The following is a 22,134-nucleotide window of genomic DNA, read 5'->3' on the forward strand; positions in this document are numbered from 1 at the left end:
TGAATATTTGTTTCATACAAATATTTTAAAAATTATTTGTTTCCGGAAAGAAAAAAAAACATGTTAAATACCAGTGCACAGGTTGGTTACATCACTATCTCAGTCTCTCTCCCCTGCTCCACTGTTACGATGGGAGTCACATCCACCTGCTACATGATGCACATTTCCTAATTTGGACATCACTCCCGGAGTTGGGGGTGTCCCCCAGAGATAAAGCTGAATTACTGACACAAATGAAGTGCTCCCAAGGGAACACTTCATGAACACTTATTGTAACACTTTAATTTTATAAAATTAAAAGCGTAATAAAAACAAAAACAGGATTTTTCTATTTATTTTTTTATTATTTATTATTTTATTTTATTTTTTATTTATTCTTTTCTATTTTCTGAGTGAGGTTACATTAGCAATTAATTGGAATAACAAAAAATCAGCAGTGTCCTGACTGAACAGTGTTTATTTAATTGGCACAGTTCTCTAGAGGAAACTTTTTATTTAATGTTAGGGAATTATTAGGAAATTACAGACCCTTAAAATCCCTTAAAATGTGTTGCCAGCTTTAAAAAAAACATCAATATTGATATGATTGGCTGTCTGGAATTTAGAAAAAGTCTTAAGAAGCTGAAACTCTACAGCATGCTTTGGTAAACAGTGGGCAGTAAATTATACAGTACATGAATACAGTTAAGGAGCAACAACATACAGAAACACCTGATTACTCCTCAAATGGAATTGAGAATAATATTTGAATTAGTTTTACAAAGAATGTATTAATGTGATTTATATCTTTATACAATGTCAAGTTCCAGTGGACAGTTTTACTCCCCTGTGGTGTACAGGTCACCTTCAGTTAACATCCTTTCCTTGTTTAATTCCAGTGTAATTAGAGTAAAAATGGAGGCGTGACCTGTACTGATACCCACAGCTCCATGCAGACCTGACATTGTCTGGCCACAGTAAATAGCCAGTCCCATGATGATGATGATGTATCTGATGACCTGTGGTGCTGCTGACAGGAAGCAGGCTTTTTAGCATGAAAGTCATTACAGCACTCTGACCTCCTTTCTAATAACAGTAACACTGTAACCTCACACCGCTGTGTCGCCCGGCTCATCTACATGCGTCCAGAGTGAGTGGGTGACATGGGGTCAGGTAGAACACGAGGAGCTGCCAGCACGCCAATGCTCTACCAGCTGCTGATGGCTGCACAGCCCAAACCCAAACCACCAGGACAGGCAGGAGCAGATTGCTGGAGCTAACCTGACAAGCTCTGCTGTCGCATCAGTGCATTCTGAGCACCAACATCTGGCTCTGTTATGAAGGATAATTAGGAATCATCTGTGTACAAATAATAACTGCTGGCCTAAATACAGACATACACGTCTATAAACAAATCCTGTGGTGTGGGAGATTATTCTATAAATGCTCAATATTTTGTGGATACTCTCCTGGTTCAATCATCAATATAAACAGTGAAACATTAGCATTAAAAAGATTCTGTTTAATTTGTTACAACTCAAAGGTACAAGACTGTGTCTGTAACCAAGAAAGAAGCATTTTGTACCATAATATTATGGAAGCATACTGTAGGGTTGCTTTTTCTCACACATTTTTAATTAGAGAACTGTTAAAATAAACAGACTAGGATACAAGCTCATCACACGTCAGGTTTAAGTCCTTTTCACTTTCTGACATATGAAGGAAATTCCCAGCACTCACATGGTGACGCACATATTCATCATCATCATTACAAAATGATATTGTACACACCACAGACACGCTGCAACAAAGTCACTTGGAAGCAGACCGAGACCCTTATTAACAAACAGTCACAGTCTGGTTGTTTAATCAGTAGAAGGGTTCTGATTGACAGTTGTTACACCAGCCCCAGTGAAACAAACTAAACAAGCAAGTACCCTCAAAAAACATGCAGGCACAACTCAATCAGTTAGGAGTTGTTCAGTAATGTGGCCCTGTGCCTCAAATAAGCTGAACAGTTGATTCAACATTCTGTCAGGAGGTGGGTAAATCCTAAATCCCTACAAGAATAAAAGAAACAGCAACACAAACATATACAAACGACACCCATGCATGAGCTTGCATGCTGATGGAAATGAATGTTGATTGAATTTTGAAATGGAATTACAAAATTTGAAGAAAAAAAAAAAAAGTTATTCCATTCACAAATTCCATCTCATCTCATAATGCATTTTCTTAGATTCTAACATTTCAATTTTAATGACAAACTGCAAGCTGTGTGCCACCTAGCCCTGATCCTGGACAGTCATAGCCAATTACAATCCTACACCACTATCTCATGATCTTTCAGTCACTGAGTCTATATAAAGGAGACTACCTTTTATTCAGCAGTATTGATAGTAGTAGTTAATTGGTGTAATACAGCTTCTGGCCACCAGCTGCAGCACTGAGTGCACTGCAACTGAGCAGCACTCCAGTATGTGTGTAAAAAAGTTATTCTGCACCATCTTTAATTTCACATCGATTTAGGGCTGGGTGATATATCAATTCGATTAATTAGATTTTTTTTTGCACAGTGTGTAAAATGTCTAAATCATGAACATTAAGTTATTACAGTATGCACAAAAAGTTCATTTTCAGTCAAAAAATAATGTAGATAGCTGCTACATTAGCTCTTTTGAGTCACAACAATCCCGTAAACTGTAATGTGATTAGTTTCACTACATGCACACCTGCCACAGTTTATGGGACTGCGGTGACTCCAGGTGGAGAGCTGTCTCTGGATATCTTGTATTGAATTTAATGGTCACATCTATGAGAAGGACAGACTCAAAATGACAAAAACTGATCTGTGCCCCCAGTTTGTTAGTTGACGAGGTATCATCTCTAGTTGAAGTGTGGGAGTCGACTCAACCGTTTTGAGATTCTACTTTGTTCAGCTGGTGTCTACCTGCTGGGTAGCTAACGCTAGGTAGAAGCAGTCTGCAGATATCAGGCTGATGTCTTTTTTAGAAACACAAACAGCAGCAGATCAGTTAAATGGTAAATGGACTGTACTTGTATAGCGACTTTCTAGTCTTCCGACCACTCGAAGCGCTTTTACACTACGAATCACATTCACCCATTCACACACATTCATATACTGAATGGGTTCAGGGGCTACCATGCAAGGTCCCAACCTGCCCATCAGAGGAAATCTAATCATTCACACACATTCTCACACTGGTGGCACAGCCGCTCTACCTCCTGAGTCACAGCTGCACAGCAGAGCATTCTGCTCTGTTTGTGCTGAAGGTGATTATTAAACTGAATGCCTGTGCTCTAGTTGAAGCTTCTGGTACTGGCACTGGTAGCAAGTTAGTATCTGTGTGGGATAACCTGTATTTTATGTGTAATGAAGACAACCTTGCAGATGGTGCAGGTCTTTTATTAATATTGCACAATTGTCCAAAAATTTTTTAAATTTGGCATTTTGGCAGGCAAACAGAAAACAATAAAAATTGTGAATCCATTTTTTGTTATGTTGTGCCTGCCATAATTATATCCCACCTTATAGGTTGTAAAATAGACTGCCTAGCATTTGATGAGTTTGTATTTCTCACATTCTTCATGTAACAAATTTAATGAGCCACTAAGTGACTGAAATGAAATTTCAAAATTAAAAGCCTTTAAGTTTAGTGATTCCATTTTACAATTCAGCCATGTGTTTTTATGCATCATTTAAATTCAACATTATTTAATGAATTTTGTATTACTTTTTTATGAACCTATTTATTAACTGATCATCATTAAACACTGAGAAAGTCTATAATTATTCTGGTGGCAAACTCCAGCTTCATACATCAAGGTTATTGTTACAAGTAAACTTTAAAACATGAAATTATGGAGGGAAAAACGCTACTACTCTATACTGATCTATATTGTTTTTCAAGGAAAACCTAATGCAGATGGCATTGTTTCATCCAAAACATATTTATCTGATTCAAATTTTGGCTATCAATGGAATTTGTGGGAGGGACAGTTGGTATATGCATAATATCTGATAATAAGTGTCCAACAGTTTTAGAGAGTTCACAGCTGCACATGCAGGTCACTCTACTGAACTATTTTTAAGTGAGTAGATGACCTTTCAAAGAAACATGCATTTATTAAGAGGAACATTGTACAGTGGCCATTATTCTTTGGCTGCTGTTATTATGGAAAAAAGTAATTACATTGGCTGTTTCAGCACACTGCTTATTAATGACAAACCTTTCAGTCATTTAACACTGCGGCCTTCAACTGTCACCACACAGGACTCTGCCTTTCATTTATTTCACTTAATTTTACAAGAGGCCTTGCTTGTTTTCACAAAGCCTAATGAAAAAATATACGACAAAACATCAAGCCAAAGTCAAATTGCAGATCCATGAGATCCATTACTCATGACAGATGTACAAGTATGTTTCCTGTTGTGCACTGATGAAGGAGAGGAGGCTGAGGCACATGTGCCCTGAATGGCAGAGCATGCGAGGGCAACGCACAAATAATGTGGTCAATAAAATAAGAGAAAAGCTGTGTTTAGATTGGATTCTATATATGACACATTCACAGGCATCTGTGAGGACTGATGTGGGCTGCAGAGAAAAACACAAAATAGATAGTGAATACCGTATTTCCTCAAATAAAAGACAGTAGTCAATTAAAAGCTGGGTTTCTGATAATGGCCGGGGGTGTGGTCGACACGAACAAATAAAGGCCGGCCCCAAAAAAAGGCTGGGATGGAAAAACAAAACAAAACGAAGGTGGATAAACTCCTGGTGCCTGCTATATAATATGCATGCCAGTTATGCATAAATAGCAGTCACCAGGATGTAACTCTGGTTCTATGAGTACCTCCGTAGCCCTCTAGCCGACCGTCACAGAGATGGGAGGGGGACGGAGGAGACGCAATATTGTTTAAATACAGGCATAACAGCACATATTTTAATAATAACGATGGCAGCAACACTACATGAGCATGGTTAACCAGAGTAACCAGAGTAATCAGGGTAACTTCGCTAAGCTGGCAAGCTTACATCCAGGAGCATGCTACCTGCATGCAACTGCTAAGTGGTGCACTGCCACGTTCCGGGTGGAAGTCAAGCACTAGAATAATGGTTTGACACAACAGAGTAAGTGGATTACCGGTAATGCAGTAACAAAACTCTAACACGGCAAATGGAAGCAGATCAGAAAACGAGGAGGCTTTGTACTAAAATATGACCAAATGTACTTATCTAACAGAGGGAATTAGAAGTAAAGGCTTCTCTCTAATATAAGCCTGCTTCCAAAAAAGGCCTGGTATCCTCTGCAGTTGAGCTAATTAAAGGCCCCGGCCACTATTTGAGGAAATACAATAATAGATGATAAGAACCCGGTGAGTCAGTACTTTTACCACAGCAATATCACTGTGCAGCAAAACAAAGATGCAAAATGGCTTAAAGGAAAAGTCATGCCATTTTGGGAAATAAGCTTTTGCAAAGAGAATTAGATGAATGTGTAAATCAGACAGCTTTGCAGTACTGTATTATTCCACTGTTGACTGGGGCTAGCAGTTACCCCTGCTTCCAGGTTTTGTGCTAGACCTCCCTCTACTGGACACAAATGAAATGTGAAACTGATTTCAGTCCTAGACAGCAAACAAGATGACTTCCACAGGTCTGTGTATAAAGAATATGCCTGTGAGAAATTCTGCTGGCAAGGGCTTTTCAAGTGCAATTGAAATCATAATCAATCATCTCTATTCCCAATAAAAAATAGAGATTTTCACATTTATTGCTAACATTTTTTCATACTGAAAGGAAAAGAAAAGGTCTGAAAGAAATGCTCCTTTAGTAAGACCTATATGTGGGCAGGCAAGTGTATGTGTTTGATTGACAGCTGAGTCAGCAGGAGCACTGACACATAATGTAAGCAAACTTGTTCTGGTAACTGTAGCTTACAAACCAAAGACAGACTGTGTTTAGTTATTCTGCAGATATGTTATTCAACTGTTCAGTGCGCTGCAGCTAACTACCTAATTAGCTATTTTGCCTGCAAACTTACATTAATGGTAGTGTGGCAAGAGCGGTGGTAGTTTGCAGTAGTGTCAACAACGCCACCAAGGAGAATTTCACCTCAAGGAAATTCTTAAGTTTGACCACTTTGGGACACAGAAAAAAATATAATTACATATGACACAGGCTTGAAAATACTTGACTAGAGACATGATTCCAAAAAATAAATATAAAATTTATTAACAATATTTATTTCTTTTTTAAAATGACAGGTAATCCAAACTTCAAAATACAAATTAGCAATGCAACGAGTTAGCTGGATGTAAGGAGCAGGACTGGGGGCTTACCACAACAGAAAAAACTAGCTGAGGGGGAAGGGTCCTGATGCTACACACCACACGTGAACATGCTCTACAGTAAGGGATCAGTGAAGGGACACCACCACCAGAGAATCAGCCTGTCACCCGCTTAGGCCCAACAGCTACTGTCCAGCAGGATATACTGTTACACTATGTGTCACATTCACCCATTCACACACATTCATATGCTGAATGGGTACAGGGGCTACCATGCAAGGTCCCAACCTGCCCATCAGAAGGAACTAACCATTCAAACACTTTCATACACTGATGGCACAGCCATCAGTATCTTGCCCAAGGACACTTCTACATGTAGACTGGAGAAACCGCCAATCTCCCGATTAGTGGATGACCCACTCTACCTACTCAGCCACAGCTGTCCTAATTCATATGGTCCTATGTAAATAGCACCATATGAATTGATCTGCAAGTTCAATCAACTTCAAGGAGAATGAAAAAAAGAAAAAGCTGAAAACACACACTGCTTATATTGTTACAGGGAAACCAGTAGCATTTCTAGTGCCCTAAATGGACAGCTTCAATTCATTCCTGGCTGAAGCAAGCAGGGACAGAGCTGAACCACTTGCGGTGCAAAAAAACCCCAAAGAGACAAAACAGCAGTTGCGCGAAGGGCCACCCATCTTAGTGCACAGCCTGGCCTACAAGTACCTGCCAATTGCATGAAGACACTAATTACCAATTTGGGAACTATACCTGAATCAAAAATAATGCAAATTCGCATATACATACCAGAGAGTGGAGGCGCAGCTTCTCAAACAGCGGGAGGGTGAAAGCCACAAAGCTGCGGCTCCTTCACTCGACACAAACAAAGCTGCCTTAAGCAATAGCTCAAAGCGGGGCAATTTTACTCTGGATCTGCAGCCAGGAGGTGAGCTGGCTACACTTTCAATTGCTGGGAAATCAGATCATGAAAAGACATGGCAGACATGCCAGTCAACCCAAACTGCAGACATACCAGCCAGTACAGAAACCAGGTTCCAAGAAGAGGTAGGAAATGTCCATCCATTCGAGTGGGGGTCACCTGCCTAGATATAGTGCAGAATGGTGCTGGCCAGTAATTAGGATGCAGATGAATCATTGAATCCAGCCCAGTGACAATTTAGGGGGCTGAAAGAAAAAAATCTGAATCTGCCACAGTATAATTTTCCCTGGTGGATGTGTGTTTTGTAGCTTGCTCTGCTATAAGATGCAACACAGGACACGTACAAATTTGTAGAGACTTTAACTAGAAAGCTAATGTGAGTTTTGGTACAACATGTATGTACGCATGTATGGGGCTTCATTTGAAATATAACATCTTCTAGTTTCTGAAAATGTGTGTTTTATGTAAAACACAACCTAAACTACATCAGTTCAAACGTGGCTCAAAAAAGTTATTTTGTCCCTCATCCTATAATAAGTCATATCTGAATAACAATAACTAGGACATGCTTTAGGCCAGAACTATGCAAATCACCACATACTTTCTACATCTCTGTCAACTACACCTGTACGAAATTCTAGACATCTAGGCCTAACCTTATGGGAGATAGGGAGCTTTTAATTTGTGGTGTCACTGGTGTCCTCGAACCTATCAAATTGTGCCAATTACTTTTACTCATTTCTGTGACACTGGACAACATACTGAAGCATTCTGATGACTATAAAACCCTTCACCATTATTCAAAACATTGTTGATCATCATTTTTCTCACACAACACATTAATTTAATGGGTAGCTGGAGGGGTCCCCGCACATTTCCAAGTGGCCATATTGACTCATCTTTTGTCATGTGACAAAAAACTACAAAATGTCTACAGTCCTCTCTGTGTGTTCCAGGTGTTGAAATAGTCCCTCTGTGCCACAAAGCACAAGGGCATGTCACATGACACACAGCCAACTGATGTTTTCTGGTGGCAGAGTGTATGGCTCCTTCTGCCTTTAATGCCTGCATTCCGTTTAGGCACATCAAGTCCCTCTGAAAAGTACTGTAGCTTGTGCAAAGCTAGTGGGTTAGGGGGTGCAGTGTATCTTTTGCTAGAGGCTTGAGACGTTGACTCAGAGCCACGGTCTCCAAGCTCCTCAACAAGGGCCTGCAGGAATTCCTTCTGTCATAACAGATTCTCTCTGAGTTTGATGATGGAGAATGTGGGCGGTCACCATAGCAATGTCCAGAAAGTGGAAGAAATAAAGTCCAGTCTCATTTCTTCATCTTGGGGATGACACTGTAATACCTGAGAGCATCAGACAGGTCAACAGGTGTTTGTAAAGGGGCCTTATCTTGCCAAGACAGTCAGATCCAGGTGTCCCCCTCTTGGCATCATTCTCCTCATCAGGTTTGATGTCACTTATATGCAGAGCATGGCAAATGGTGAGGACTTTGTTCTGTGACATGACAGAGAAGGGGAGTGGGAGACTGTAGAGTTGGGATCCTTTCCAGAAGTCCACCAGCATGGAGCACTTCACCAGGCCCATGTAAATCACCATAGCAATGAGAAAATGTCACTGATGGTAGTGTCACACCAAGCTCCTCTCTTCCCTTCTTGTTTCTTTGCACCTTATGCATTGGTGTTTGCCAACAAAGTCAAGTACAGCATCTGTAAAAAACAGTCTAAAGAACTGCAGTGGACTGTGAGCAACCCTGGTCCCCTGCTGCGTTCCAGGCTGTTTTTCTTGTATGAAGACCAGTGGAACAAGTTCAACATCCTTGTCATCCACAGTATGCCACTGCTTTTCCGCTTTGTGGGGGGCACAAGGAGAGCTTGTCTTGTTGTGTGTCAGGCTCTCAATTTTAACCAAAATCATCAGCTGATGATTGTTAACAAAATATCCCCAGTTGGTCATTCACAATTTATAATCTCAATCAAAAGTGTAATGCAATCTCAGTACAGTAAAAAAAAAAACACATAAATTTGTTTACAAGCTCGATAAAAACAATTTTGGTAACACTTCATTTTACCGGTCCGCAAATTTGATGGTAATTAAGTGTAATTAGCAAGTAACTTCTTTGAAATTTCTTTGAAATTACCCCCAAAATTTACCTCAAATTTCATGGCAATTAGGTGATAATTAGCAAGTAACTTCTTTGAAATTTCTTTGAAATTACCCCGAAATTACCTCAAAATTTGCCTGAGGCCTGATAATAATGTCTTCAAACCACTCAACAAATTAAATGTCACTTTTTATATTTTGAGACAATACATTAACAAATAAATTAAATTTATACAAGGTTTCTGACATGAAAAAACAGCATTGTTGTGTTGTGTTACTTTTTCACCTTAAATAACACTCTGATGTCTTTAAAAAGGCGTCAAACCACTCCATTATGTTTTGTGGCTAACCACTGGTTCCACTCAATGAATTTGAGGTTCATCTTAAGAGCTGTGGCCAATCGGTTCCCCCTGAAGCAGTAGATGTTCTTCTTATAAGAACGCCAGTCTCTCTCAATATGTTGTTTATGAGACCTTGTCTGTGGATACACAAAGTGTTGCCTATGGTTGACATGATAATGGATGGAACTATCTTGCGACAGTCTTGGATATGCTCTCTAACATTCTGTGATAAAAACAAAATTAATAAAAACAAACTACTGAAAATTAAACTGAAGCTAAACCAAATTGGTTTAGTTTCATTATAGAATTAAAAAATAGTATAGAAATAACAGGCTAATTCAAAAGAGAAAACTATAATAACCTGTGTGTGTGGGTTTGTGTGTGTTTGAATATATGCTTGTTTTATGTCTACATTTTTACTCGTAAGAAGATTGGTGGTAGTAGACTCTACAAAGAGAGAAGACCTCCAGGCCACACAAAACACATGACTGCTGACTTAGGAAAAATAATAGAAAATATATGTATAAAGGCATTCTGTCATGTCTCATTTTCCTGATAGCTTCTCTTTAAACGTTCAAAGCATCTCTTCAGAAAAAACAAAATTTCTTTGTTTGATGCAAATTTTCAACTCAATTATACCACAAAAAATAAAATCAAAAACAAAAGAATGTACAACCAAAATTGCAGTACATTAGAAATTAAGAAGTGTTCAACTCTCAGTGATTGATACACAAATGAAATGTATCCTCTGTTGGATCAAAATGCACTTATTATCAGTTATCAGTTCTTGACAGTCTTTGTTTTCCCTTAAGTTACCTTAAGGCTATTAGTCTTATCTTGTTTTGAGTTCCTTCACTTCAAATGTTCCTTTAATGTTCCTGTTTGTCAACTTTGAGTTTCTTTATGACATCAGTTGTAGTCAGTTTTTAGTCTGTCTTGGTCCCAAGAAGGAAAAAAATAATCTGAGATCTCAGGAAAAATTAAAATAAAATAGAATGCTCGTTAGTTCGGTTCCCTTTGATTTGATTCCTGTTGCCCCCTTGGAACAGAGCAACATCCACATGTCAGCATCCCACCAAGATGAAGGTATCCACGAGCAGCGATGACAATCTGGATGACAGACGAAGCAGCTCCACTCACAGATAGAATCATCCCTCAAAAATATGAAAAACAGCCCAAACACAAGTGTGCAGAGCAGTTATCACAGTCTGAATTTCCTTGTTTCATTGTTCATCAAATTAGAATTACAAGAATTAAATCTGCACACACACAGAATTAAACCCTTACAATGACTAAAATAAACATGGCAACAGTTAATATGATGCCCATGTCTATAATGCATTATAAATATACTTATAATCTGCTTATAGCATTATATAATTATAGTAATATGCACTCATAAATATTCATAATGCTTTACAACAATGATCATAATACATTATGAAGTATTATATAATGACTTATAAAAGTATCATATCTATCATTTTATAATGCATTATCAGTGTTTTTCACTCATCAGGTAATAAGAACCCCCGCCAGACCAAAAAAATATTTCTTTAATGTCAAAAATAACACCAAATATCCATTAATTCAGAAATCAATAGAGTTTGGGAGCCTCTGTGCAGTGCTGTCCCAAAACGTGAGTTAACCTCTGTGTCACTGCCTGGGAAACTCTTGGTAGTGTAACTCCTTTTAAGGAATAACGCAGTGCGTGATATGTGTGCAAAGCGGGTGAGTGAGTGTTTGAGTGAGACAGCGAGCGGCAGAAAAGTGATGGTGAACGTGAGTGGAACAGAGGAAAAGGTTGGCAATAAGTTGTCAGTCTGAGAGTAAATGTACAGTACAGACTACAGTGTGTCAGTTAAGTGCTGCAGCTTGTCAAGACCAAGAAAAGCCACGTCTGTTGTTTCCCCAACTGCTGGAAAAGTGAAGGGGATTAGCTCCAAAGTTAGCAACAATGGGTTAGCCTAACCTCAGATCATTACCCACCGATCTAAAATGGTGCTGTGTTATTAGTTATATGCACCGTCCTCAGTGTATTCTTCTGACAAGGCTACTATAATCCCCAAGGCCTCTTCTGTGGTAAACATTGTCTTCTTTGTGGCCTTACGAATTGCAAAATATGCACAAGTTATTAAAAAAGTAAATCCTATTTGCAGAGGTGAGCCTGCCTTTGACAGTGCATCTCTGTTGTTAGTGATATGCTGTGTGCATTCAAGCTGCGTAAGGAAATCTTAAAGAAGGGACTTTGCACCAAGATGCATTGAAATAGCTTGGCTCCCATGCAACTAAACTACCCATGCCACTCAGTGTTGGAAAGGGAATTATTGGCTACAATAATGAATGACTGACGTGTTGATAGCTAATAATAGCTTGTTCTACCACAGCATCAAAGATGAGATGCCAGAGCCCATTGGCCTTCCAAACTGGGAGTGCTCACTGTACTACAGGGGTTGTCCTGGGGTAAAAACTAAACAGAAACAGGGGGAAACTTCCATTTTGTAGGCACCAACCTAACAAAAAAAAGCATACCTAACAACACTATTCTGGAAAAGGAGAAAATATTTTTTCTATCTGGAGAAGTGCATCTTTTGTTTGATGAACAAAGTTGGCAGACAGTGAGCAATGGACTTCAAACAACAACATTCACAACTTGGATTAATTTTATGAAAAACCTTTTTGATTCTTTTGATCAGTGGACCCTTACAGACTAAAGGAATATAAATAATTGAGGAATGGACACATATTCAAACTTTATGATTATCTTGCCAGTAATTCTGAATGAATTTCACTTTGGTGCTCATGGTTTTCATAAAATGAAATGAATTATTTAATTGTGGACAACAATTGTGGCAAAAGTTTAAACATTTATATCTTTATGCATGATGTTCTGTTGCATGATGTGCTTAGAACTGGCTTAAGCAGGTCACCGGCAACCTGGTGGATGTTTAATGGATGGTTAGGTTTATGCATAAAATCTATTTAGTTAGGGTAATAATATTACTTAAAATAACTACTTGGTAAACATGGTGTTTTAGTTTTAAATCATTTCATTTAAGTTACAGAACTTTCAGCAATGGTGTTCAGATTGAAAACAGAATGTGGTAATATATGATCCAGGAAGTAGAGCAGATTGATCAGTGACACTTTATCTGAAGCGATTTATAAAGATTTCACAGCTCACTCTTGAAAGTGATCACAATAGCAATAATTGTATGTTTCCAGGTTGAACCAGGTTAAACTTTTTTTCCCAGATGACCCTACTTTTTCTTGCCAGAGCCCTCTGCGTTGACACTCCCACCGTGTCTATGGAGTGGTTTCATTCAAAACTGCTTGGTCAACCTTAGAAAATGATTATTGTCATGGTTAAAAGAATCCGATGTTGATACTGGATGGAAATGCAATGCAGGAAGCAATGTCCCGTGATAAGATCCAGAGTCATATTTAAGCATTATAATAGATGACAAATGCTGTGAAAGGACAATCTTGAAGTCCCTTTGTGTCAAGTCTCAGGCTGCAGTTGGTCTGACCTTTATCAAATTATTGAGAAGTGACATTACTAATCTATTCAAATCAATCTTAAAATATAGTATACACACAGACAGGGGACGCTGCCATGAAAACAAAAACCTTTCCAGTACCAGTGAAAAGTTTGGACACATCGATGGTGTCTAAACTTGGTTTAGACTGGTACTGTAAATTCATGCTATCTGGGTACTGATTTTTTTCCCCTGATTAAAAACACAGGACATATGATTTACAGAGCAGATATATATGTTGCAGCTGATTAACAAAAAAAACATATAATTTTATTTCAGTTGGACTAGTAAAAAAAAAAATCTAATCTAATTTGTCCACAAGTTGTTTTGAAATACAAGCATTAAATAATTGTGGTGGTGACATAAAAGACCATTAACTCAACAGTGGTTTGTAATCAGGCTGGTGAAGATCCTCTCACATTGCCTGTAGAAAGAGGCAGTAGCAGCTTCCAATTATAATTATATTACATTTCCTTCTCTGTCTTGTGACAAATGAGAGATTATTGCTGATGAGAGATTGTTTAGAGGTTTTTTCTTCTGTGGTGTCATATCTGAGCTCACTAGAGTAAATATAAATGTCTCAAAGCTTTGAATAAAAGCTTGAAGTCAGTTTCCTCCTTTGTCTTTTTAAACCCTACCACCCACTGCTCTGACTTTGAAAAATCTTTCTTTCCTCTCAGTTGCGCCATTATCTGCGAAATAACAGCTGAATGAACAAATGTTGCTCTTTAATTTGGTATCATAAATCCCTTGGTTTATGATCAACTTATCACAGGAATACACGCTTGCCATGAGCAGAATTTATTTTGCCCAATAGAGGCGTTATGCCATTTCATTGCTAAAACTATCTACCAGCAGACTGGAGGGGGGGCATTAGGGGGTTGTTTGCCACCCAAACAAACAAGATAACCCCCATGTGTTGGTGACTCACGTAGACCTACCACAGGTTGATACGTACACACACATGTGCAGACGCAAACACACATACACACACACACACACACACAGGATGTAAATGTGTACAGAGCCCAAAGCACAGAGACTTTGTTCTCCCAACAACAAAGTTTGGAGATGCAGCTCGAGTCACACTGGCTGATACGCGAAAAGTGCTCATGAATGGAGCTTCAAAGACAAATAATTCAAATGGTGTTTTGTTTTTTAGCATCTCCCAGATGCTCATGTTTTTCTGGGTGGATATCAAAGACTGCTCTTTATTCTGCCACTTGAAAGGGAACGACAAAATTGAGAAGAAAGACAAATATACCAACCCCCCCCAAAAAAAAATCAATGAAAAAGTTACTTCATTATGGACGTTGAATCTGAAAAAAATGCACTGTTCTAACTTTGAAAAAGTATCTGATTAATTGGCAACTGACAGTTTACACACAAAGAACTGAATTATTGACAGTGGTTGTAAAAAGAAATTGTACATGAGTGATAAACCCAGATGACTTTGAAATCCAAACTTGCCATTTTTAAATCCCGTGAAGAGGCGAGCGCCAACACTGCCATTGCTCTGCTCTCATAATGAAGAGGGATTAGTTTGTATTACACAGCACTGAGACTGAGGAATTAGCATACAGTTTGTATTCTAAAAAACACGTGGCCCTCTGATAGAAGCCATTTTCATCTGAGAGGTATAATAGGTATTATGCTCAGGAATGGAAAAAATTATAGCTTTCACTCAACCACAGTAAACAACAGTCTCATAGAGAGGCTGTGTATCAGGGTTTAAATATGAACAGTGTCCCCACTCAGGTTCTACCTCTTTAAATGTCAAAACCTTTGAATATGTTTCTTTCAGAGGACTGAACCTATGGTATTAGCTTTGACAGAAAACAGAGCTAAATTGTAAAGACCTCCACCCTGAAGAAAATTCCAAATGTGCAGACCATGTACACACCAAACCTTGCTTTTCTTTAATTCCATGGAATAAAACAACCTTTCTTTGATTCAGAGACATGGAGGTGAGTGCAGACACCGAAGGAAGTGCACTGACCCTCCCTGAACTGACCTCTTTGCCAAGTGATGGTCTAACAGTATGACGATGAACAAAGTTAAACACTGTGACTAAATGGATGTTAAACAGACCTGCTGAGAGGCCATTGCTGACCAATAACTAAATTATGGCCTGAACCAAAAGCATAAATCACCTTTGGGGTCATTTGAACAATGCCTAGTAAACATGGACAGAAAAACTCCCTGTCTCCCAGACCAGAGTCATAAAACTCTCACATTCCTGGAGGACATTCATTGAGTCTTTCTGCAAATCTGAGCCAAAACTGAATTTGTGTGAATTAAATGTCTAATCATTATGTAAATCATACAATGTTGTTGTCATAAAAATACATAAAGAATGGTATAACTTTGATAGCTGTGCGATAGTCTATTAAAAATATATTATTTTTGATTTTATTACATTTTATTACATGTGACAATACATACATACATGTGACATAAGAGTTAATGAATGTTTATATGGTAACTATGATATTTTAAAATTTAAAAAAAAATAAAAATAAAATTTTCTAATAACCTTATCGACAATCATATATTATTAGTTAAATTAGATAAGAAGTCATATTGAAAGAATGAAGTTAGTGAAGTAATGTAATGCAAAGATATAATGTGTGAAGAATTTCCAGTTCAACATTTTCTCTTGTTATAAAATAATAGTCATATTGGACATTTTTTAATTATGAAGAGTTATGTTGAATTTATTTATTTGAAATTATGTTTTTGAAAGTTTAATCTAGTCACAGTTGGAGAAGGTTAAATCCATGAAGGTTGAATGTCTAAATATTATGAGAAGCGTTAATATGAATGTTAATGTTTGGTATATTGATAGGAAGGACTGACTTATTATGAAATGAATGTATAATGCTAAATTGTGTTTCTGAATGGTTTTACAATATATTGTTTACAATGTGACATGAAGTAGGGGAGACAAGGGCATCTTGTCACACTTTTCACACTCTTTTATATACCTTGGGATCAATACATCATATTGTTAAAATTGCATACCAAATGAAAGAACAAAGTCTCAGGCATGTATTTTGTGTTCATTTCATTTTCATCTTATTTCAGTACAGAGTTATAGACATTAAAATAGTGAGTGGCCCATCAGCAGGTAAGTCGTCACACTATGTGAGGTAAGACATCACACTGGATTTTGTAAGAAATAAAGCAAGAATCAATTCATTGTTGGGTTATTTTTTTTACTTCAAATTCAAAATTAAATTCAGCTACAGAAAAACAGTTTGATTAGTCTTTGAACTTGAATCAGTACTGGAACATGGAAATCAGTCCCAACTACAACAACTGGAAAATCATTTCAAACAAACTCTCAAATAAAACATATCAAGCATTCAAAGAAATCTCAAACCAGGTCTCAAATCTCTTTTCATGGGCCCACTGTTTGCATTACGCGCACTGGACCCAAGCCTCTCTTGGACGGCTGTTCGCAAATGGCTCCACACAAACAAGGCACAGGCACTCATCTTCCTCTGATGAAGAGGCCTGTAGAGTCTTTCTTTTTATACCTGCCTTATTTTTCCCTGGTGTTTTAGATTTGGTTCCTGTGCATTTCTTTTGGAATGGATTATTTTTACCTTGTGCCTGCCTTTCAGCTGCAAGTGCCTCCTTCACTGGTGTGTCAGTGAGAATAGCAGTTTTTCTTGTTTTTATTTTGATTGGAAGGCTAGTTTTCTTGGACCAGCTTTTGGGTATGGCCAAATGTCCTCTGGAGTTGATTGGTGTGTGGAGCTAGCATTACTAGGCAAGGTTGAGGTGGTGCTAATGGGCATAGCTGGGTTAATACTTGGGCCTGGCAAGACTGGGTTGGTGCTGGGGCCTGAAAGGGCTGGGTTGGTGCTGTGACCTGAAAGGGCTGGGTTGGTGCCGGGGCCTGAAAGGGCTGGGTTGGTGCTGGGGCCTGGAAGTGCTGGGTTAGTGCTGGGGCCTGGAAGTGCTGGGGAAGTGCTGGGAGCCTGGAAGTGCTGGGTTGGTACCGGGGCCTGGAAGTGCTGGGTTGGTGCTGGGGCCTGGCAGGGCTGGGTCCTGAGAGGGGCGATCTGAGATGTAGGATGGTGCAAATTCTGTCTCCAAGAACACATCCCTGTTGTAAGGTTGAACCCCCGTCACCTGAAAGCCGGCCTAAATATTCAGTGGGGTTGCAGCCAGAGGATATGCAGTCGTCACACTAGTTTCAACCATACTCCAGATGTCCCCTGGTCCCAGTGAATGTCGGCTCAACACCTTATCCAGATTGTCAAAGAAAACCTTGACATTCTCCTTGTTAAAGGCACTTGTCCTGGCAAGGCTAGTTGCCTCTGGCTTTCTAAGAGAGAGTGTAGGGTGCCGCTTCAAGAAGCGTGTAAACCACTCACGGCCGGCTTTTTCTTTTTCAGCCCAGGCTGGTGGAAACTGGAGTTCCTGTGCCACCACAAATTCGTATGCTAGCTTTCTTACCTCAGTAGGCGACAAACCAAAATAAACTTAGCACAAAAAGTAAGGAAATTTGTGTTTGGTAGATTATTTCCTTGTTGAAACAATGCTTCTTGGCAATATCTTAATAATAATAATAATAATAATAATAATAATAATAATAATCTCATACCGTTGGAAAGCCTGTTCATTTCCCTTTTAAATGGTGCCACATTTGTTAGGAACATGCATTTGTAGGATGAACAGCAGAGTATGTGGGTTGCGCCCATGAAAAATTTGCCAAATCTTATCTGCCAATGTCAAACAGCTTATTCTGCCATTGACTCTTGTTTGGTGTTTGGTGGATTGGATGATTGAAATTTGAAGAAACAAGACATATTGGCAATTTAACAATTTATTCATTTAACAAACAGGAGCCTCAGTAGCATGAAGAAGAACCATACACAGCCACAACAGCCTGGCACCTCCTCCTCATGCTGGTTACCAGCCTGTTCACAAAGTGCTGTGGGATGGCATCCCATTCTTCAACCAGCATTTGTTGCAAGTCAGCCAATGTGGTTGTGTTGGTCACTTTGGCATGAACAGCACACCCAAGCTGATCCCACAAGTGTTCAGTGGGGTTGAGGTCCGGACTGCTGGCAGGCCATTTCATCCTCTCCACTCCCAAATTCTGGAGGTAATTTCTGATAGTCTCTGGAGGTAGTCTCTGATAAACTGCAAATCTGTAGAAGACAGCCTATGGTACCTAAGTGCTGACAGGGTGAGGAAACGGTCTTCTTGGGTTGCCCACTTCGCAGCCTGTCTCTGACATCCCCCATTATATGGAACTTGGCCTTCACTTTGAAGATGGTACAAATAATGCCGCAACTTGGTTTTGCGGAACACCAGATTGAAGTTGCCCTATCACATGGGCCCTATCCAGATCAGTCAAACGTGGCATGCCGATTCTTGGAGCAGACACTGACCACTGTAGCAGGGCCCATGCTCACAGGTGCTGCCAATCAGGTGCCAATCAGGCACCTGATTGGCAGCACCTGGGGCACCAGAAGTTCAAAACAAGAGTCAATAGCAACAACTCCAGGTCACTTCCAGTGTCCACCTGCAAACCTGTCCCTCTCCTACAAACCACACTAGCTCCCCCTTGTGGCCCAGTGGGCTTCATACTGCTATCCCCTGGTCACTGTTTTTGCTTTTCTCCCATACCCATAACCATCCCAGTCAGAATCACTTACCTGTGCTGACGCCCCTCTTATGGCTGGGATCGCTGTGGTGCCCAAGGAATCCATCCAATTGCACACACCCCAAAGCAACCTGTGCTGATAATGACACAGCCTTCTCAATCAAAATTTGTTTGATTAATGCACACTCTGTGGCAAACGAGGCTCACATACTCAATGACTTATTTAAAAGGGAAAATCTGGCTTTTATATTCTTGACTGAAACCTGGCAACGGAATACAGAATTTATCCATTTTAATGAAGTGTTCCCTATGGACTGTTCATATATTGGGACTCCACGTCTGTCTGGCCCATGGATGTATAATAAGAGCTGGATAGGGCAATGCTGCTCAGCCTTGCAGCCAATTTTTTTCCCAGTGGTCACTCATGGCATTGCAACGAAAAATCCCCTTGTGGCCCAAAAAGCATTTTCCCTATAGACCACCACTGTAAAACAGACATCTGTAAAACTGTTGACAGGACATGTCGACCTGCAAACAACGTCAATTATGAGTCTTTCTATTATGATCCATGGAGGTTTTATATTTGTAAAACTTTCCTTAAGCTGAGTAAAACGATTGTACTGGTCTCGCTGTGGTCTGGAAAAATTGGTTTTCTTGCCATTTGGTGAGCACAGAACCTTTTACTACTTTTAAATTACAATTGACTAAAGTTGGTCGGCAAAAGCTGTTTTGTGTTTTAATTTATCGACCTCCTCGTCCAGCAGGTCAGTTTTTATCTGAACTTAATGACTTTCTGACTTCTATTATTGAACTGGACATAGTTTTATTAGTTGATGATTTTAACCTGCACATTAATGACACCACTAAATGTGTAGCCACTGAATTTCTTAATATTACTAAATCTTGTAATTTCAAGCAACATGTTTCCGGCGCCACTGACACTGGTGGTCATACTTTGGACCTTATTGTATTATTGACTAGATATTGATCAGAATTGTTGTGAGGACCTACTGATCAGTAATCATAAATGTATTTTTGATCTCTGTGTAAATGCTGACCCTTTGTGTCCTAAACAAACATTTAGTTTCCGCATCATTACCCAGAGTACAACTGATCAGTTCTCAGCACACTAATGCAGTCTTTTAATGAGCATTGCTCCACATTGTTAGACAAAGCGGCACCTTTAAAGGTTAGGACTGGGGCTATCTGTAATACTTCCCTGTGGATGACCGACGTGGTCGGCTGCTTGAGATGGAAGTGTCGCAGGACTGAACGATTATGGAAATCCACTGGGCCAGAGGAGCACCGCCTATATCTCAAAGATCTCTCACACTCCTTCAATGCACTAGTAAAGGAAGCCTGGACTGCTTACTTTGCTAACATAGTTTCTTCTTCTAAAAGAAACCCCAAGATTTTATTTAATACTATAAATAATATTGTTTCACCACCGCTCTCTACATTACCATGTTCCTCTGTTGATGATTGTTACAAGCTCCTTACCTACTTTGTTGGTAAGGTAATCGCTGTTAGGTCCAGTATTCACCATTGGACTTGACCACCAACTCTAGCCCCTCTCTATCTCCTTCTGTTCTGGACTCTTTCCAACCTATCCTTTCCAGATCTGATGGACTTGAATAGGAAGATTAAGCTATTTTCCTGCCCTCTGGATGTGATATCTCCTCCACTATTTCTAAAAGTTTTGCCAAAAATTGGCCTCACTGTATCAACTATAATTAACTCTTCCTTGTCTTCAGGATGTGTCCCTTCCTGTTTTAAGCATGCTACTATGCAGCCCATATCAAAGAAAACTAACTTAGATCCTGCTTTGCACAGAACTATAGGCCTATATCAAAACTCCCATTTTTTTCAAAATGGCCAATCAACTCACTGCTGTGTTGGAGAGGCACAATATTTATGACAAGTTTCAGTCTGGGTTTTGGAAACAGCATTCTACTGAAACTGCTCTTCCGAGGGTTCCTATTATTTTAATGTCCTCTGGTGCATTGTTCTGTGCTATTGCTATTTGACCTCAGTTCTGTGTTTGACACAGAAGACCACTGTATCCTGATTAAGAGGTCATGTGATTAAGTGGGCATATCAGGCATAGCATTAGACTAGTTTATGTCTTATCTCACTAACAGGAGTTTCACTCTCTCTATTGGTAACTTCGTGTCTGCTTCCTCTCCACTGTCTGGTGGTGTCCCACAGTTCTAGGGCCTCTGTTATTCTCTTTATATTTGCTACCCTTGGGACAGATCATAAACAGATTTAACATTGTTTATCATCTATTTGCAGATGATATCCATGATACTTATTTTATTTGCCCCAAACAATCAAAATACATTACTGTACAGTAGTTGAAAGCTAGCTAGCAATGGACACACTGACTGTGTCTGTGGGAGTGTGGGAAATGTTTGTATTCAGTCCAGCCTCTGACTGGACTCTGAACTCACCACAGACTCCGGTTCTTTCTTATTTCCCTCCAGTCTCTCTCTTTTTTCCTCTTGTCTTTATGAAGCACATTCATAAAGCTCCAGCATACACATGCATTTTTTGCTGAAGTTGAAATATTTTGAAATTGAGTGGATGCACATTCATGTCAATTCACGTCGCTCCAGGCAAATTCACATCTACTTGTGTCTTTGCGTTGACTTTTTATATAATCATCTAAAATTCACTTTGCGTTCTGTCTGAACACACAGTAATGATGAAGATGATTCTGATTGAACTGTTGCTTCATTTGGAACCAAGGATTGGACAAACTGTTAAATTCATGCGAATAGCGAAAGTGACCTGAGCAGTTTAAGTTTTAAATAAGTCATGTTGTTTTATGTCTTAATTTACCAAAGCACATAGCAAATAAGTTTTATAGATTCTAGGATTAGACAACTTCATGCAATAATGACATTCATCTGAAATCTGTCAACTAAATCTAAGCATAATCATAGTTTTCCTTGGTGAATCTAGCCTTAATGAGTCAGACTTTGTGTCAGAGGTGGTGGAGGAGGTAAAGAACATTTTTATGGTGAGAAAAAAAGCTCCACAGGAGTACAGGTGGCAAGTTGTTAAACTTCAGTAGGAGCATTAAAAGAAAGTTTGCAGCCCTCTGGTGATCCAAGTTATGACCCTTGACTTCACCCATAAAACCCCTAATTACATGCTGATGTAGTCTTTTTAATTAATACTACACACACAGTCTGTTGAACAAGAGCAGTACAAGTATTTTGAAGCTTGAACTCACTGAAATGGGAGCAGTGATGATCTAAAGGTTAGAGAAGCAGG

The sequence above is a fragment of the Thunnus maccoyii genome, chromosome 3 (genome assembly GCF_910596095.1).
Source record: "Thunnus maccoyii chromosome 3, fThuMac1.1, whole genome shotgun sequence".
NCBI classification, from domain to species: domain Eukaryota; kingdom Metazoa; phylum Chordata; class Actinopteri; order Scombriformes; family Scombridae; genus Thunnus; species Thunnus maccoyii.